At 38.2% G+C, this 17,579-nt stretch overlaps 1 protein-coding gene across 2 annotated transcripts in view; it reads right to left on the bottom strand.

Moving 5' to 3' along the window:
• The window catches only part of eya1 (EYA transcriptional coactivator and phosphatase 1), a 62,861-nt gene extending 49,398 nt beyond the window's left edge, over window positions 1–13,463 (bottom strand). The window contains exon 1 of one of the 2 annotated variants that reach the window (XM_004546623.3): window positions 13,217–13,463. The gene's annotated coding sequence lies outside the window, so the exon portion shown is untranslated. The remainder of the gene's footprint in view (window positions 1–13,216) is intronic. The other variant, XM_012917865.3, reaches the window with a different exon arrangement.
• Between the last annotated feature and the right edge of the window lie 4,116 nt (window positions 13,464–17,579).

Below are 17,579 nucleotides of genomic sequence, written 5' to 3'. Positions count from 1 at the left end.
ATTTAAATTGTTCATGCTGTAGCCAAGCTTATGTGGCAAACTGTGGATCTGCTTTGGGAAAATTTCAACCCAAAGTACTGAGTGTCAAACTTTTATCTATAGTTACGTCTAGAAATTCATTCTAGTTTAGATATACTGAGGGCAACAAAACCTTTAAAATGTAGGTATTTTTGACACAAAGTTGGTTAACACTATCTTTCTCTTGCATCTTCAAAAGACATGAACTCTGGACCATTTCAGGAGAATCTAATCTACACATCATCCAAATTTGCACTTTCTCACATGTTGCAAACAATGGAAGATATCCCTCATTATTTGCATTCTTCCCAATGAAATTACTCCATGTGGTTTAGGTTGTATCTGGGCAGACATGGACAGTTACCTGAAGCACATACTCTACAAGATTTGGACATTAGCATTTTGACATTCAGCTCTGTGATTCTAGAAAGATTTGGGGCTGCAGTGCATGTATAAATACAGCTCTAGATTCACAGCTGTAGCTCTCAGAGGAGCCTGGCCCATCCATTGCATGATGACTATGCAATTTACAAAATTACAAGCTAGCTGAAACCCTGCCCTAAAGAAGCCCCAGACTCTGCCTGAATTATTTATTAACTATTGATGAAGGCTGATAAATGCACCCCGCTCACCATCCCAATGACATTCTTGTCTCCTGCCTTGAGCCACTTCTGCCACTTTGTCTGCCTGTATGTTCCCGTGATACAAAACTTAGCAAAATGTGGATTTTGTTCATTTATAACACAAAAAGGCAGCTGTTTTCAGCAATGTATCATCTTACAGCTCTCAACTGTGCTGCTATCTCTGCAGCCGGGGGACCCAAATAAGTACATTACCAAGCCAGCTAATTACAGTTTCACACAGTGCGACAGTCGACAATCTTCCCCTATTCTGTTGGCCAGACACCAAAGCGTTCTAATGTGCTCACACAAGGGGAATCAACATGCCAATCTGATGGAGATATACAAACATCAACAGAGAACTACCGGCATAATTTTGATTACTTCCTTGCCTTAGGTATTAATATAAAATCCATCAAGCTTTGAGAAACAGAGGAAAACATTACTGTATATTTGAGGAAAGGAAAAGTGTTACTTTCTTTTTCACAGTGTGGATAAATCTTTCAAAACACGTACAAATGCATGCAAAGACACTAGTACAATACTTAATACTACAGAAGAATTTTAGGGATATTAATTGACCAATAAATATGAACATTATCAAATGACATTTGAGCACTTGAGCAGCCCCTTTGACTGACCTCTGGGACTGGCTGTCCACATCTCCACCACCAATATCTCTAGCAGCTGCAGAGCACTTAATAAATTGCACCTTTAACAAAAGGAAAAGGTGATGAATTGAAAAATGTTTAGCCCTTTCATGCATTATTAATGCAGCCTCTCCCTCAAATCGGCCGCTGATAAATAATTAAAATTAATCTCCTTATGGGAGTTTTCATTATAGGATAATTTAATTAAATGAAAGCCCAAGGACCTCTGAGGGCCCTGAGCCACTAGGGCCCCATGCCCTACTCCTCTAATGGGTCGAGGACAGGAGATTGTCCTGGTAATGCACGGGAGCCCATACATTATTTAATAGATCCCACTAAGTAAGGACAGATCAATGATAACTTGTCATCTCATCAATGTGTTGAAAGCATTCCAGAGGCCACTGCAGAACAAATCCCAAAACTGAAAGAAAAGAATATCCGTGCACACACATAGAAAGTAAAACAGTTGCAAACACATACACATTAATAGCAGCTATGGATATTCTCTAGTTGTGTCTGTGCATTTTACTGATGGGAAAGCAGTGGTGGATCAAGGACGACGAGGTAAGATTGCTTCGGTACAAAAAGTTGAAAGGTGCAAGATATACACCTGATACAAACAATATCAGCATCAAATGGGAGCCTTTAAAGATGGTCTTGGTAAACAAGAGAAAAGACTACTGCAGAGGAAGAGGGGTCCATGCTCGTCTCGACTTCTGGAACACTCAGGCATCTAATTATTATACTGCACTGATCACAAAACATTATCAATGATGACGTACTCATCTAGCTCACACCACAAACAGCAACCCAACAACCAGTAAAGCAAATAGTACCTTTAATTTTAAATACAATATACTGCATAAATATGTATGGTAGAGTCACATTCATGTCTATCTGATAGGGCTTGACTTGTCTGTGATTAAGGATACCATTTGAAGTCATGGTGGAAAATCAACATAAATCAAGGATAGAAATAGCGACTCTTAAAAAGTATAGCTTGGTTTCTAATTATGCAGAGATCACATTGGGCACTGAAAAAGCTAAAGAGTCCCTTTAAAAGAAACCATACAGAGTCACTCAGAGTTTGGCAAAATAATGTCGGATAGGTTTTAGTAAGGAGTGGTGAAAATATGATTTTATTTTGCTTTTGCCAAAGCCAGGGCAGAGTGTCTTCCTAGCAAATAAACTGAAATTCCTTCTGGTTTAATTATAATTATGGAATATGTAATATTGGCAAAACGTGTTTCAACCCCCCTGGTATGTCCACTACATGCACACATTTCTGCTAGTACAAGTTTTGTTGCAGTTTAAAAATGGTAAAATTCAAATTCCAAGATGGACCAAATGACTCCGAGTGCCAGATTTGACCCAGGGGCCAGATTCAATGATTAATACTGTAATACTTTAAAATAGGACTTACACAAATTAAATGAATGCAATTACTATGCTTAAAGCTTAGCGGGAAGTGCATGTATATGCACGCCATGTCTGAATTTAAAAGAGGAAATCTTTAACATAAATATTAGCATTTTGTGAAAACAACTGAGTAATTAGTTTAGGGGATAATAAGCTGGGGTAGGCACACAATGAAAGAAAGCATTCTGGCTTTAAAATGAATAAAAATTGATTGTGTCCCAATAAAAAACGAATTGCCAGAGTGTTAACTGGATTCCCCATAAACGTCTGTAGCAGTCCCTGGCCGCTTTATTGTGTGCTAATGCAATAGAGAACACTTAGCAATAAATGCTCCTCTCTGATGAGCTCACAGAGGCTTTCCAAGATGGCCTGATGAAATTGTAAAAATTAGATTTGAGCTAGCTGCTAATGACTCCTAAAACAAAGGAAACTCTCCAAATGGAATTAGCCTGCCCTCTCCTTCTCTAAATACATCATATGTAAATTACTGTCATTTGGAGAAATATGCTTGCCTGGAAGGTAAAGCCTTCATTAGAGATCTCAGTAGGTTTGGGACTCGAACAAGAACTCCTCTAGGACATTTAAAAAGTTTGAGTACTGAAAGAAGGTAAAGGTATTGTTCACTCATGGTAGCAAATCAGAATAATGACCAAAGAACTTATTTTTGATTATTTTAGTCAAACCTCATGGATTATTTTTCAGAGATGAGGACACAGTTATCTGCTCTGAGAAACAAATACAGCATATCTAAGTTTTCATTTATATAATCCTCATTTGCATATGGATTATCGTTAGTGAATTACTTCAATAATGCAGAGCCACGGACACCAATGAAGTGTCTGCTCAGGTTATTCATTACAGTTTATTAAATAAATGGCTCCATGGTGGTAATGTCAGCTATTAGCTGCATGTTTATTTTAAGCTTTTTTCATTTGCCATCATGCAAGATTGTTTTCTTAATCATAATAAAGTTAATCCAATATTCAGTCTGACTTGCAGCAAGGACGTTGTTTCCTACTACTATTAATATCCAGATGATTGCAAAGTGGTCTTAAAGGTCTGTACAAGGAAGGCATAAATTTGCTTTTTAATATCAGAGTTATCTCGTGCTTAAAGCTAACATGAGAATTAATTAAACAAACAATTAGCAAATGAATGAATCATCACTTTGCAGTCATTTGGGCATTAATGAGGTACATTAATCAGGTTATGCTTGAAAATACTTATTAATGAGCCTGTGAAAACCTGGACAAAAACAAAATTGTTTTTATTATTTCCCTGATCAAAAAGGTTTACAAACTGGTTACAATAGGCAACTCTGGAAAATTTCATAAGGAAAAACAGTGTATTTTGTAGTATTACACAGCAGTGTTGTCTTTAACATGCTTAATCATCCATAAAACAGTATTTTTATACATGAGTGGCCATAGGGCTTGGTGTTACATACACAACTGCACTGATGGGCAATAGTCAGTTGTGCAGCTCGGTTCTAAAATATTTACACAACTCAACCCAACAGTTATTTGCCTTTCTAACGAAGGCAGCACTTTACCACTCAGCAACCATTCACACTGCTCTGTACTGTTTGTATAAGACAACTTTGCAGGAATTACTTACTAATTAAACAGGATAGGTAGTGTTTGGCTGAGCTGGTCAATAGTTTCCTAATATAAACAGAGGGCTTTTGGACAATACTGTTGTGTGTTCATACCAGGAAAGTAATTCACTTATCAGGGCGTTGTTCTCATTTAACCCTTGTTGAATCACCTGACTTTGTTGGTAGACTTGGTTTTAGATAAAACCTCCAATTATCAGACCTCACAGTGTGTCCTGAAATAAAATGTTTACATGTAACACCATGGAGTTACATGTAAACATGCATATCAATAATAAATTAAACATTAAGGATTACTACACATCTGCATGGAAAATACTAGCTGATTTCTAACTATGTTTTCTATTAATTTGATTGTGACTAAAAACAAGACATCTGTTTCTCTTTGTATTACTGTTTGCTGGACACATGTCTGTGCAACACTGAAGTTTGAGGCTCTTCTGGGGGAAACATATGGAGCAACAGCCAGACTGCAGCTGTGGGGTATTTCCACCGTCCATAAGTGCCTACCTATTAATGGGCTTACAGAAACTCAAAATAATAACTTAGATCTGTCAGACTGTTAAAATCTCTCTAATGCAGTCATTTTGTATCAAACCAAAAGCAGGCATGCAGATAGCAACAAAGCCAAAGGGTACAATACGCTCTAATGTCCCAAAATATTCACTCCACAATATCCTAGACTAACACCCAAGAAGCCAGTGTAACGGATAACCATCATGTAAAAATAAAAATTTGCCAACCTTGCATCCGAAAATAAATAAACACTACCAAATTAAATGATCTAAATCCTCTATTTAATAAAAAATAAATAAATAAAAATCAAAAACAGAACATAAAAATTCCAACCGGTGATAAATGTCATAACTAAAAACATTGCCAGTGAACACAGTTCATTCCAAGTTAAAACTGTGTGAGGCAAATTAAAAAAGAAACACAGAAATAAAATCAAGAAATGTTGCTGCATTCTGTGGGTCTGAGCTTCTTTAAGATGGACTGAGACAAAACAAACAGGGAACATCTGTTTTGTAATAAATGCAAAGTAACTGTGATAATATGGTAGTGCTTAGTGCACATGGGTAACCACATATCTGTGAAGGCACCATTAAAGCAATAAAGAGTGGTTTAGTGTCAACCAGGCAATGTTTTTTGCAAGACCTTGCGCATTTTAGCAAGACACTGCCAAACCCATTCAATGCATATTAAATTTGCATGGTTCCATTGTAAAATTGTCTGGGTTAAGTCTAAATTGGCATGCCTGAAGATTAGACGTGTAATCCAGAGAAAACATCGGGCAGATGATGAAGTAAAAAACTACAAAAAATGATCCTTTGAAATGTAAAGCAGCTGGAATCCTGTATGAAGGAAGAAAGGCTATAGCTTTCAAAACTACAGCAACTACAGCTCCTGAACACGTAGATGTAGAATAGACAATGCTGAGAGAAGCAGCGATGCAAAACAATGTTAAACATGCCTTTTTTCCAAGTTTTTCTGAAATGCAGGCCCAGCAACCCACCTGTCGAGCTCAGGGAGATGTGTCTTATTCTTTTATTCTTTCTCTCTCTTGCACCCACTATGTCTGCATAAAAGTGGCGAGGGCTGCACCTAAATGCACTGTTCTGCAACAACAGCACATGTATTTTAAAAAAATCTCAGTTTCAGTATATGACACATAGCCTTTATTCTATGAATTAAATATACTAGAGTTTAAATGATTTGCAAATCATTACATTATGATTTTAGACACCACTGACTTACAATATGTGCTGAAATTCATATCTTATCAATCATATCAATGTTCTTTAAGGAGCGGATTACAGTAATTGAAAGTCCATACTGTGACAGAAATAACTGTTCTCACACAGGGGCTAGACCCACTGGTGCCTTTTGCTGTCTGTTGGCAAGAACTAAATATATTTTCTGCATTCTGAATGGCATTCCACTCTAACGCATATGTGCCAGTAGTTAACAGTGGATGAGAATAAATAGCTTTCTTAGCCAAGCTTTGAGACATGTAAAAGATGGGTGTTAATGTCTGACATGTACGCAAATTATCTGTAGAGATATTTAATATCTTTAAGCATATAAGCAGTTGCAAAGAAGTATTTTGTATCAATATCTTTGCATTCATATATTTTTCCATTAATAACAAGACAGATACACTAAAACTTATAGAAAATGACAGCGTAATAACCCTTCTGGCAGCGTATCAGGACCTAATTTCTAGGGATCATAACAGTAAGCCAGAATTATGTCACCCGGACCACCTGTTCCCTGAAAACGTCACTGGTTTTAAGTAGTTCCGGCATGGATCCAAAATGTGAACTTCTGAACCACAGTGCTTACTTCTCATTTGTGCAGAAGCAGGAGGCAGCAGTGTGTAGCAACAGGCACTCTAATTTCGTGGCAGTAGAGGGAAGGTTTACATAAGAGACGTGCTGTTCTGTGGCTGTCACTCAACCTGCATCTGAATGGCAAACGCTAGAATGAAGCCGATGCTGTTTCATGTCACCTGAAGGCTAATAAGAGATTAAACATCAGCAGCCAAAATGCTAATTATTGCTCAGTAGCCCCGCAACATATCCAACAAACCCATACCTTTGGAAATGTTCCATTAAAAGTATCAATTATTATTATAAGACTATTCAGGATATTTTTTTTATTTACAAAGAGAACATGCACATTAAAAAATATATCTGATGCTTACTTGCATGATGAATGCTTTAAATATCAATATTAAAGAAGATTACAGAAATAAGACTTCTCTGCTTGGAGAAAAGGCGAAATGTTCTGAGTTGCACTGCAAGCGAAGCATGAACACACTGTATATTTCTTTTGGACTGGGGTTCTAAAATAGCTGTGCAAGCATTTGTGGACCACACACAGCTGCTGGTGCTGGGGTTCTGCTCACATCATTGGAGTTTATGCCAATTAGCTGTTAAGACTATTTGCAGGGTGTTGGTCATAAATGAAAATAGATGGTCCATCCTTCAAAGCTACTCACCAACCACTGTGCTTGGTATGACTGGCAATAAACATGTACATGTATTTATGAAGGTTTAAAAGATATAAATAAAAATAGAGGCAAATCACTTACAGTTTTTTTTAAAGCAGCTAAGTTTTTTTATTACTACTTTATTCCTGCTGCGAAAATACAACACAAAATACTACAAAAATACAACTATGAGGGTTTTATGAAACACCTAAAGTATAAGAGGGGCCATGGGGGAACTGGACTGTTAAGTGAAATGGCCTTATTGAGGAAACCAGCCCAGCAGTGGACACTTACAGGGAGCAGGGCCATCATACTGTGTTGGCCTTGATGAAATCCCCCCGCACTAAGGCCAGGATGCTGACAGTAGAGCTCAACGTAGTCGAAGTTTTTCCAAGGCTGAACAGCCTAGTCATTACCTCTACAAAAGGTTGATAAATGACAGATAAGGTGCCACACAGAGTGCATCTCAGCACTGTGGAATACAGCAAGTCATTCAGTTTGTGGACAAACAGCACAGACACTGGCAAGCAGGCAGAAGAGGGCACTGTTTTCAACACTGTTACATAGAGTACACAGAGTACAGTACAATCATAAAGGCATCACTGAACAAATTCACCTAGAGTTAAAAATTTTTTTAAATTTATATTATTTTTTCCAAAATTCACGTCTTTCTGCAGTGTTAAATTTGATGCATTCAAACATGCTTTTCTTATCAAGGCGGCCACTGTCTGTCCTGTGACCAGAAAGAAAAGTAGCTCTGTACGCGCTCCATTTGCTCCACGTGTTAAGGTGTCTATTATGTGTGAAACAAGCTATTTTTCTTTAGCTGTGCCTTTTTGACTCTGATGACATAATGCTGTGGGGAGAGCTGGTACTCGGGAAACGCTCCGCTCCTACTTTTATACACCTATTTAAGAACAGCAGCCTTTCACACCAAGTTCAGCAGGAAGAAGCAGTAAAATTAAATGGGAAAGGTCTACAGTATTTCATAATTAATAGGCAGCAGTGAGAGGAGAACAGTCCACGTTGACGTAAAAAGATCAACAACGTATAAAAGTGATCATTCATTCTCCAGAAAATCACAGACAAAAAAACCCCAGTGCCCTATGTTGTTCCTTTAAAAAAAGAAACCAAAATCATAACAAATTTGAAATACGTGCCAAGCTTTTTAAAATCTTTGATTGCTTTACTTTATTTGGCAGTCCTACAGAGCCTCTACTCTCCTTGCCTATATGATCTAATTTGTTACTGAGGTGGTCCCCAGCTCGTACCTGGTCACCACCTGCAAGCAGTACTGTAAATTACTTGGTGGGCTTAATTGCCCATGTCCACTGTGTTACTATAAACTACTAGCACTGTGCTAACTCTATTCTCAGGTACTTAATCAAGGCCACCAGATTTATTTCCATGCACTAACTCTGGGGACAACTGCAAGCAGGTCTGAGTAATTGGATTTTTTTTTTTTTTTGCATCTAAATTAACCACCTATTCTTAGTGAGAACTGGAGTTTGGAAATGATAACAATAATGATATCAACCAAAACCATATGAGGCCTTGCCTTTCATACTGGGAGCTGCATTATGCACAATAGAGCCAGATGTTGCTCGCACTGACCTTACCTGGGGGGGTATGGTGCCATTATGCCAATCACACACTGCAGCACTTTAAGTCACAGACCTAAGTTGGACTGGAGAAACTCAATTATTCAGGTTCTTACCTCACACATACAAAGCAGTAGCAATGGGTATTGAGTTTAGCTTAGTTCTTCCAGCATTCACCTAAGGCAGCAAAGCACAAGAAAGAAATGAATAACCACGCATGAACTTGGACACATTTCCAAGTACAACTGCTGTTTTTACTAAAATCCTTTGACAAACTATTTCAGTAAAAAGCTAGCAAGACAGGCAGATATTGATTCAACAAAGACACTTTTTTCTCTCTTCCTGTGAACACAAACAAATAACTGTTACAAGATTAAAATATACACATACAGATTTAATTAGGCCAGTTGACTAATACGGTTACATTACACTTCAAGAAGTTAGCAAGTGACTCCAGCGCATATGGGAAAGAACAAAAAACCCCAAAACACAAACAAAAAACGTTTCCAACATAAAGTAAAATAAATTAAATGCTAACAATTTCATTAGGATGTGCTATATGAATTACATACATTTAGCTTCTAAAAAAATTATATGTTTTCCCATTTCAGTTTCTTTCATTAAGTGACTGCACATAGTAGTGTGTAATATAACTCCTTTTAGTCAGTGCAGTAGACGAAGCAGCGGAGGGCGAGAGAAGAGTGAGCACTGGGCAAGCAGAGGGGATGTGGTCTATGTAGGGATGTCAGAAGCATAATGGGGAGCTGAGTCATAGGTTATAAAAAGCTGTCATTAGGGATTTCTGTCCTCAGCAGCTCATCACACAGGACCTGTGAATTATTTATTACTCTGGAAACTCAAGTGCCCCTTTACTCCACGCCGCTTGGTTTACTGCACTTCCCTTTTCTTGGGCTTGTTAAATAAAAGCATACCATTTAGGTGCTGTTATTAAAGTCTTTAATAGGATAGAGTATAAAAACAGAAATTAATTTTATTAATGTGACTATTTTGCTGATTTCATATAATGGATATAATAAATTACTGCCAGTGCATGCTCTTAATGAGAACATTTATTTACAATTAAAGTGTTTGGATTATTAGGATGTGCCCTGTATTTGTTCTGCCCTCGGTCCAAATGACCACCTAATTAGCACTAATGCAATGCATTAATAAGGGTGATTGTTATTAGATCTGTTTTTTGTTTTTTTTAATAAATCACAGAACAATCCCACCAGCAAAAAGTCTGTAGTCTTGAAAAGGAATGGAACGAATGGAAACATGACAACCAGGCATCTCACATTAAGTTACATTTTCTTTTTTTTAATATATGTCAAACTTTTTAAGCCATGAAGTAACATACACCATCGCCAGCATAATCCAGAAATTACTTTTTTTTAAAAAAGAAGGAAAATCTACTGCCCCGCTAAATCAGTCTCACTTAATTTTTTCCCCTTGGTTTTTGATAGCAAAGTCAATGCAAATCAGCTCAGGCATTTTTCCTCACTTTGTTTTGTTCTTGGTATATGAAAATGGTTAAAAATCCCATGGGTCAGTGAAAATGATCCCTCCACTCCAGTCGCCTGCTCTAAGTCAGCCAAAACATTCCAGACTTCAAAAGACGGCTTTGCCTACCAGGGCCATTTCAGTGTCCCAACCTCCACGGCCCAGGAGGACTTGGTTATTTGGATAAATTAATTTCTGGAGTCTGCCTGAGTTGCAAAAACAACCTCCTGCCTGACAGCAAATTAGTCTAACAGAAAAAAATAGAAAATATATAAAGTTAAAGAGAACACCCACTTTTTTTTCTTCTTTTTTTTGCTTGTTTACTGACAGCTCTGTTGCACTCATGCTTTTACATGTTTCTGGAAATTTTTAATAAAAGAACAAAAAATATTGTTGAAGATATCTGTAAACCTATCTGCTGGCAGGTGAAGAGTTTCAACAGTCAGCATCAGCACAGAGGCTGTAAAGCATACTGTGTACAGTACACAGCTGACAGGCTGTATACCATAAAACAGACTCATGTAAAACTTTAACAACTGTCAGTGGTATTGAAAAAAAATGATATAAAACTGAAATCTGCCGAAGCCTCAAACATATGTAAAAGAGAATAATATAAACCTGAGAGCACAGACTGTGAAAATGAGGGAGGAAAACGGTTACGGAGGAAAAATTATGCAAACAGATGAAGACAATCCAGAATTAATGGTCCGCAACATTTTCAGGCACTCAAAGAGCTGTCCAAGGACACCATGGGGGAGACTGCATGGCCCCAGTAATAGGAGGAGCATGTAACTTCAAAAGTAAGGAGAACAGACTGGAGAACTTTCCTCTGAAGTCAAGTCTTAAAGAAAACGTGAAGCATATGTACAGTACAGTAGGGAATCTAGTACATGTGTGAATGAAAATTGTTCTCCTCATTGCTGCAGACATGATACATTGCAGTATTTCTACTGCACAGCCACACTTTAAAAAAGTGATGGATTTCTGAACTCAGATCTTTGGGTTGCAGCTGTTCCACCTCAGGCCACTGAGGATACACCCCCCCCCCCCCCCCCCCCCCCCCCACACACACACACACACACACACACACACACAACAGAAAAGAAAAGAAATTGGGTCAAAACAAAACAAGATATTCCACAATTTCAATAAATGTGTCCATAAAATACGGTATTCAGAGGATGTGAGATCACCCTATGAAATATAAAAAGCTATAAAAAGTATTGACCACAAGTCACAATAAATATGTCATTTACAATGTTGTGGATTTTGACCATGTTCCAGACCCCTCTTATAATAGATGATATTTCTGAAGGGCAGTCCACGGAAAGGAACATTAAACTGTGGCTTTGTCAAATGACGTAATCAGAATGAGAAGACTATTACAGAATAATCTTATAACAATGAATCAATTAATCAAAAGGAATGGCAGCTATTTTGATAACAGGTTGATTGTTTTAATTATTTAGGATATTTTGAAGCAAAAAATACCAAATGCTACTTCTTTTTTATTATTTCATATGTGAGGATTTGCTGCTTTTCTTCAACTAAATATTGAGTGTTTAACTGTGTATTGGTTCAAACATTTTTACCACATCATAAATGATGTTAATGCTGTTTAACAATGTTTAATGTTTAACCATAAAAATAAAATAAAACCAAGTTTGGAAATAAATGGATGCTCATGTCTGTGCACTGAAGGCTAAAATACAACAAAACATCTAAAATTCAGGATACTGGTGAAGAAATTCAGCTTGATTATGAACATCAAGAGCCTGCACGCATGACACTGATTGGTGGGAATCAGGGAACCACCGCCTTTACACAGTAGGTCCAGAGAGCTGCTTAATTAGCAGTGCAGGGCTAGCAGAGGGCCTACCAGCGCAAAATTTGAATCGTGATGGCATAACTTTGACATAACCTACACTTCTGTCTTGCTGATGTGATTCAGCCATACATCACAAAAACTCTGAAGCATGAGAAAATGAAGACAAACTGTATCATACAGGAATGGGGAAAACAGAGGGGGAACACAATCTTTCCAAGGACTTTTGGTCTGAGGGAAGAACACCATGCATACTTGAGCCAATCCAACATGCACTAAGTGAGGAGAAAATGTCCATTTTTAACCTGTTATCCATCACTGTCAAATGCGGTGCACGGTTAAAAAAAGGGGGAAATAATTAAGCAGAAAAATGACTGCAGTCTGGGGCAGAATGGATGAGAGCGAAACTCAGGTACAGCTCCTGTCAACTTGAGCAAATGATATTTTGACAAATGTCTCTTACACAACTGGTACGTAGATCACTGCATTTCTGGGTGTAAAAACACGTTTTTATATATGTTATTGAGGTGAGTCAACACATGTAATGAATCACAGTGTAGTGCAGGGGCAGGCATAGGTCTTCTTTATTGCAAAATGTGGCTTGGTGCTGCTTTTTTACAAATTCAATTAAAAAAGTTCAGAAGTGTTCATACTCTTTGACGCATTGTCAATTTTACAGAAGGATAAACCGCTTGACGTAACTAAAATAAACAAACCGATTCACAGTCACCCTAAAAGAAAAAGGCGCAGTTTAGGGAGCTTTAATTTCTCACTGAGCACCGATCCTGTGATTCAGAGGACTGTGAGGCTGCCCCGCTGAAAGTAACCCCGCTGTCCCCGCCCATTCTGGAAATGGCTCAATATCACGCTGTCAAATTCGCCACACAAGTCAAACAAATACCGAACAACTGCGCAGAAATGGCCAACAGAACAAAGACGAGGCGAAACGAGTGGTTTGACTGCTGCCTACCTTGCTGTTATGTACCGCCGCTGTCACCACATGCAACAAGTATCCATGTCCATAAAGATTAACGCCAGAGTCGGCTGGCCCGTCAACGTTTTTTTCTTTCTTTTGCTGACTGGAAAATAGGGAGGGGGTTTCAATCACGTAAACATGCTTATCATTGTCCGTCATTAAAGCTAAACGTTTTCATGGCAGCGGAGTCGGAAGGTTCCAGTGAATTGGCAAGATATCCGCATGCGTCTGTGCGCGAGCGCTGCTCGCTGGTATCAAATGTGGCAGGCACGAGGAAAGCTTACCCAGGGTATAATTCACTTCACTTTTGGCTTCAACAAGAGGCTGTTACTTGTCGGTGTCATATAATTTAATATATATTTTAACCGCAGTTGTTATCAGTAAGATTAGCCCACACCACCATTTTGGTTTGATAGCATAGTTTTATAATTAGTCAGAAAAGAAAATCATTCAATTGCCTTTTGAAAACAAAAATCCACTTTTTTAAATGACATTTGCTCTGGTGAGTCATAATATGATTATTTGTAGTTACAGTAATCCTCATGTCTCGCAATTTTTGGATATGAATTAGAGCGCCACCTACGGGAGCCATTGTTTAGTTATCGGTTTTTGGCTGTTAGTGTGTGTATGAATGCTTCCTAGTTTTTTTTTTCTTTTTTAGCATTTTAGTATAGCATAGTTTTAGACGATGACGAGGAGGAAATAAGAACAACAAATTCTGTTTATGAGGATTTCTTTTCAAACTGATTTATGCTCTTTTCTTCTGATATTGTTCCTTTCAAGGCTTGTAAAACAAGTCAAACTGAGTAATCTATAGAGGATGTATACACTATAACAAGAATACATATCAAGGGGGCCACCTGTAAAAAGAAAAACAACTTTATTGTATAAACTACTAGGATAAATTCTAGAAACATCTGTAATGTAAATTAATAATAATAAATTTGCTCTTTATTCTGTTTGTGTTGCTGCAGTTTTCACTTTTAATTGAGTGTTACAAAATTCCAGTTCACTGGCAATATCAGGAATATGTTTTTCCTGCACTATAAAAACCGTTTCAATTTGAAACAGCAGCTGAATGAATGCGGCATTCATTCTTGCGTGAAAAGCCTCCATATAGTAAAGCGATTGTCATTCTGCTACTGTGATAATATCAAGTAATTGAGCTAGATGATTGGATGGACAGCCTCTAACAGCCTTCAGCAATACATCAAAAGACAATTCTGATGATTTGTTGCATCAATTGACTGTTCACATAATCTCATTTGGGTCTGAAAATGCACTCATCCAAAGGTTCCAGTCCAGGCCTTCATTTTAGCACAGCAGCCAACACACCTTCAGATAAAGGGATGCGAGTGGATGAGAGAGTGCCACATATCCTTGAGAGCATTTTTTAATTTCTTAGTGCTCCATCTGTTGAAATGATAAAGTGCAGCTATAATGGAGTGCAACAAGATTAAATTAATCAGGTTTGTCCATTATACCGCCACAGGCTCTTCACAGATGATTGCAATTTTCTCTGTCAGGCCCATTATTGTAAGATCTGTTTAGTGGGTTGATGCAATTAAAATGGACTTAATGTAAATTTAACAATACAAATAACACTTCTGTCTGTGTATGTTTAAGAGGGGTGCGGCTGGAGGGTCCTGAAGTGCAATGGTAAACACCCACTGTAACCATTTTTAACTTCAAACAAACCAGGGTGCTATTTGATTAGCGTGGACTCTGTGATCAATAACTATGTTTCATGTTTTCATGTTCTCTGTGATGTCAAAGGATCCGGTTGCACAGACCACCCTTGTCTGGACATCAGCTGTAAGGAACACAACACCTTCCAGAGGCATATCATGATGCCCATAGATCATTAGAACCTGGAGAGAGGGGAGTTTAATGGAGTCACTCTGATGAAAGCATATAAAGTGAACGCCTTCAGTCTTGCGTATGAATCTCAGGGCTCAGTACAGTAGGTGAGGCCGACTTGAGAGAATTTTATTAATTTTTCCTGGAGCTGATCTAATATCTTCCTGATTGGTTGCTTCCTTCTGCTGGATCAGGTCACTGCCATGGGACAAAGCTTACAGGATGTGTACTTAACAGGAGGAGATCTCGGCCTAGCGCCACAAAGCTCCCACCGCCACTTAAACGCAGGAATGGCGGAACTGTCACGCTAAAAATGTCAGATGCTTTTTATTCTCAGCACCTCTATAATTTTTGATTTACGCAAGACTGTAAAATATAACAATGCACCCGTGCTTTGTCTTCACGGGGACACTCTCCTGCACATTTGAGGACCTGTTTTTGAGGGTTTTTTTGGTGCAACCTCATTTTTGTGAGACACAGTTTTCATGGATCCATCTAGTACCGCACGTCAGCCACATCTGTTTTAAGTGATTTCACTGGACGCGAGGCGGTTGAGGTTAGGTCTATTGTGACTAAATGAAGAATTACCATAACCAATCAGACAATGTACTTTATTACATTATATGCAGCATTTCATTTTGAGGTCAGGTGTTTTGTATTATTCTCCTATCAGATTACAGGTAAAGTGAAATAACCTACACCTGAAGAAAAGCGCACATTTTCTTGATTTTTGTTTTTCTGTCTTCTGTCCTTTAAGCACACAATGAAATTTATAGTACCCCGAGTGCCACCCAGGTAACCTGAGGAGGTATGCGCCAGTGTGTTTGTTGGAGGCACCTACCTTTCACACGAGGTGCATTCCAGTGGTCGTGGCAGGCCGACAACAAGTCAATCAATCACACTGTGCGCAGCAGTAATTCAGTAGGTGTCACACTATCTCTTTTGTTAGCCACAGGACGGCAGGGTGAGTTCACAGAAGGAAGAAACAACAAAATGCCTTTTTGGAAATCTCCCAAAATCAGATTATGGAACAAACCCTGCAGTTTTTATAAATAACTGAAAAGAGTAACAATTTATGCACAGTTTAGGACAGCAATGCATTTTTATGCTTTAAAACTAAGGAATGTGGTGCATGGTTTCTATGGGTACTGCTAATATATGGTAGCCACTATTCAAATTGAAGATCCAATCACTGAATTCCTTTTTTGAGCCTGCATGCTTCAGCTTCAGATCATAAATTGTGCCTTTAGAGGAGAGGCTTTTCAACCACCCATGCAAAAGTACTCCAGAAAGAGTAATTAATTGCCATCGGCGAATTTGTATATGTTGGACTTGATCGGCCTCCAAATATAAAAAAAATATATATATAAACAACCCAAATACTTTGATTCATGGCTCTGGTGTCTGATATGGCTTCGATGTAAAAGCTGTTCATTTGCCAAATCAAATACCCCTGCTAGTATGCAAAAAAAAGCACAGTTCAATCTGCCTTCTATCAGAGGCGTTATTTGAGAAGACGCGTGCCCGGGGTTTGAAAGCACAGTGCCAAATAATGAGCTGTCTGTTCCAAAAAAACATTCAAGGCAAACATACAAGCACTGGCATCAAATGCCAGAATCTTCCACAGAAAGAGCTTACAAAGCAGCGGTCCAGTGGAAGAACATAAAGTAAGGGAAACTTGCAGTCAGGGGAAATCCTCCAAAACTGTTTGGTACAAATATTTGGTATGTGCGGATTCTTTTTAATATGTCATAAAGTAAACTAGCAACAAATGCCAAATCTTCTCCCTCCCCATTTACTCCTTGATTGTTGATGAGACATCCTTTTCAAATTAAACAAGGATCTCTTAAACTTTGCCAAAGCTGGCAAAGTTTCATCATATAGAGATGAAACTTCACCAGCTCAGGGAGGAGATATGTTACCCTATTTGAATTATCACCTTGCCTTGAGTCTTTTTGGCTTCTAGTAGAAACCACATTTGGAAGAAATAATGTACTTGAAGGTTAAAAATGTCATAAGGAATTCCAGAGAGGGGTAACCTTATTGACTCTCCTTGGATATAATATGATTCCACTGATGTGCTATTCTTAAATCTCACTCCTTTCCTTTATGCAGACACCATTTTCCTTCAGGTTTGCCTTACATATGTGTGCTGCTAATACAATAACTGGTAAATTCCAAGAATAGTCGCTTATTGGTCCTACCATGGCATTTGCGCCAGAAGGTTGTATTTCATGATTATATTATAATTTTCGTTTGAGTGGGAAATGCATCTTTTCTCTTTTTTTTGACGAAAAAAGACCACAGACATATGGTGGGACTGACTTAATCACATCAACTTTTTACTTTGGGTGTACTGAAAACATCTATATCCAAAACTGGGAAAAATGCTGGCTAGAAATGTGCCTCATAGCAATAGGTCAGCAATAGGTGTGGCTGAGTCCTGCAGACGGATAGTGATCATGTGGATTAAACTGCATTTAGCCACACTTGTCTC

This window comes from Maylandia zebra, linkage group LG9, assembly GCF_041146795.1.
Source record: "Maylandia zebra isolate NMK-2024a linkage group LG9, Mzebra_GT3a, whole genome shotgun sequence".
NCBI lineage: Eukaryota > Metazoa > Chordata > Actinopteri > Cichliformes > Cichlidae > Maylandia > Maylandia zebra.
This window is presented reverse-complemented; position numbering and strand designations above follow the sequence as displayed.